This window comes from Hyposmocoma kahamanoa, unplaced genomic scaffold, assembly GCF_003589595.1.
Source record: "Hyposmocoma kahamanoa isolate Upper Pololo Valley unplaced genomic scaffold, ASM358959v1 117, whole genome shotgun sequence".
NCBI lineage: Eukaryota > Metazoa > Arthropoda > Insecta > Lepidoptera > Cosmopterigidae > Hyposmocoma > Hyposmocoma kahamanoa.
The window spans coordinates 2,151,773-2,154,810 of NW_020653397.1; positions in this window are offsets into that span (position 1 = coordinate 2,151,773).

Below are 3,038 nucleotides of genomic sequence, written 5' to 3' on the forward strand. Positions count from 1 at the left end.
AAGTCAGGACTTGAGTATTGCAGAGGAGAGTTCTGGAATACGACCCTTAGTTCCAAATAAATAAAATAAGTAATTTAAAAAAGGCTCTATAATACGTACCTATACATAATTTATTAGCACTCTGTATAGTATCGCTAGCTGTTAATACTGATTGACAGCTCAGTGGTAGTTTTTCAGCTTAGAGAATGGAAAAAAATAATGGATTTTTTTAGCACCATAGCGTATTATTTTGAATAATTATAACGGCTCTTAATTCTTCTATTCTTAGTAGTTCCTACCGAATGTCAATAAGTTCACAAGCAATAATCAGTGGCTGCGTTTTATTACCATATCACAAACAAATTGGTGGTACCGTCAGGGTATAAAATAGTAGGCAGTCTTCTTCAATCGACACGTACCGTGGAGCCAATACCACGAAGCCACCCGCACCCTACCATTACGTTATTAATACGTTACAAGTGCACCGCCAACGCAGTCGCTGCAATTACAACTTTTGCTACACTCGCTTTGCATCTATCAAAACTATAAACTTTATTCGCGTAACGTAGAATTCAAACTGAATTAGAAACGTAACGTAGGGTTGGCCAAAAATAATCAGACAAGTTTATCGATAAGTTTTCCACATACTATACATAGTTGGCAGGAAACAGAATTTTTTTTCTTAGTCGTATCCTACATTTCTGAAGGTCATCCATGACCCTGGAAGGTGTTAGAGACATTTACGGACGATTTCCTATCGATTCTGTTTTCGGCTTCTCTCAGGGGAGTTGCTATAGGAAGGCCAGTGAGGGCGGTCTCTTGCTCTCTCCATCGGCTAGGTGATCGACCGCGGACTCTGTTTTCTTCCACCTTTTTTTAAGTGACGCAACGAACAAGTCGTGCGCCTGGTGGTAAGCGACACTCCTGCCTATATCAGTTGCAGTGCCAATCGAAAAGATTTGAGAGGCACTGCGCCCATCATGTCACTAAATTGACATACCCCCTGACACAACCCTTCAAAACCGGAGCGCAGCAATGCTCACATTACAGCTTGGTGGCAGAAATAGGTAAGGTGGCACTTCCCTGAACGAACTATGTCACAAGGAGCTTTACTACTACCACAACCAGTTCTTCAAGGTTGTCCACGACCAAAATACTGCAGAATTCTCTGGTAGCACATAGTGGAAAGTCTATTTGTGTAAAGAAATAGAAATAATGTTGAAGATTTTTTTCTTAGTTTTCGATGTTCGTTATTAATAATTATAACAAAGTATTGGAGTAATTTCACAAAATATAATTTAATATCGTAGTAGGAAAACATCGTGATATTCAATAAACTTAAAATTAAGAAATAGAAAACTCATAAGACATTGGTATCTTAGCCCAAAAAATCTAAAGATATTTATTGGTTTTTTTCTCGAATCTTCTGTAAGGTAAACAAATTTGTCCAATGAAGTAGTCGATTAATTTAAACAATTAATTCAATATAAAATCAAGTAACTTTAAAATTAATATGGAATACATTTGGCGGTTTTATAACTGTCGTAAAACAGAGTTATACGATATTTTATACGCGTTTTTAATAATAATCGTTGTATCAGTATTCAAATATCGATATGCAGCTAGCATAATCAACTCTGGTACAATGCAACTGGCTGGTACATTTATAATTTTAATTACTGCTGCGCGCGCAGCTTGCGAGCACCTGCGATTTTCCCGCGTCCGCCATTACTCTTTTTAATTTTAAAATTCTTTTTATTCATCTTTCAAATTTTATTTTTTTAATGTGCTTAACGGGAGCTAGTGGTATTAAAAGAATTCAATTACAAAAGGCGCCATTTTAAAATGTTTAATTAATGATGTTGATTGTAAAGATATTACAGTGATATCAATACTAATTGAGTAAACAGAATATAAAGTTTCGTAACAAATAAAATGCTGTAAGGAAATCTTATTATTTCATTCAGACTGCTGTTTTTTAACCGACTTGAAAACAGGAGGAGGTTCTCAATTCGACTGTATGTTCTTTTTTCTTTTTTTTTGTATGTATGTTACGCGATAACTCCGGTATTTGTGAACCGATTTTCATGATTCTTTTTTGTTGGGAAGGGGGTACTTCCATAGTGGTCCCATTTCATTTTGAAGAAAATCATCCACCTCGAAGGTGGCTGTTCACGCATGAAAATTCATTTTTATAAATAGCGCCTAACTTTACTTTAAGAGCAATTACTTTAATGGTTGATTTTGCTATTTCTCCAATTCAAGGCGTTTTTCTCTCAATATACTTTGAGTAGTGTCGTAGTGAGAACCTATTTTTATTATCTCCAGTGTCAAGTCCTATATAGTGGCGAACTAGGGGATATTTCAATAAAACTTGGCAAATAGACGTAATTCCACGTACTTTTGAGGTCGGTTTTTTTAGTATTCTGTACTGAGATTATTTAAATTATAGTAGGTATGTAGGTATATAAATAACAACTTTAACGTTTTATAATTAATGTTGTATTTTGACGATAAAACGATACGTATGTGATATGTTATAATAACAAATTAACAAACTTTGGTAGATCCATGGCGCCAACGGAAGACTTTCGTTAAGAAATCTGTATACCTAATAGACAATTTAAAAAAAAAAGTCTTTTTTAATATCGGTTTTACGGTACGGAATATGTCCATCACGCCTAACCTTCAACAATTTCTTCAGTTTTTTAAATACTGTATTTAAGACGACCTCAGTGGCCCATCGATTTGCACTGTGGCCACTGATTGAAGAAGTCTATATAGTAGCAGTAGAGGTCCTTGTGAAAGAGTTCGTCCAGGGAAGTACTGCTACCTTACTTATTTCGGCCGCCGAACAGTAGTGTGAGCATTAGAGTATATGGATGCTGATGAATTACAGGCACATTATGATACTTGTCAACTTATGTCTCAGGGCGACAGGCCCAATGACCGTGTACCTGAGATCTTTGCGATTTAAAGCTCTGAACGGCACTGCAACTGTTATGGACAGGCGTGTCGCCTACGTCCTATTACTTGGTATTATAAAAAACGTTATTTCT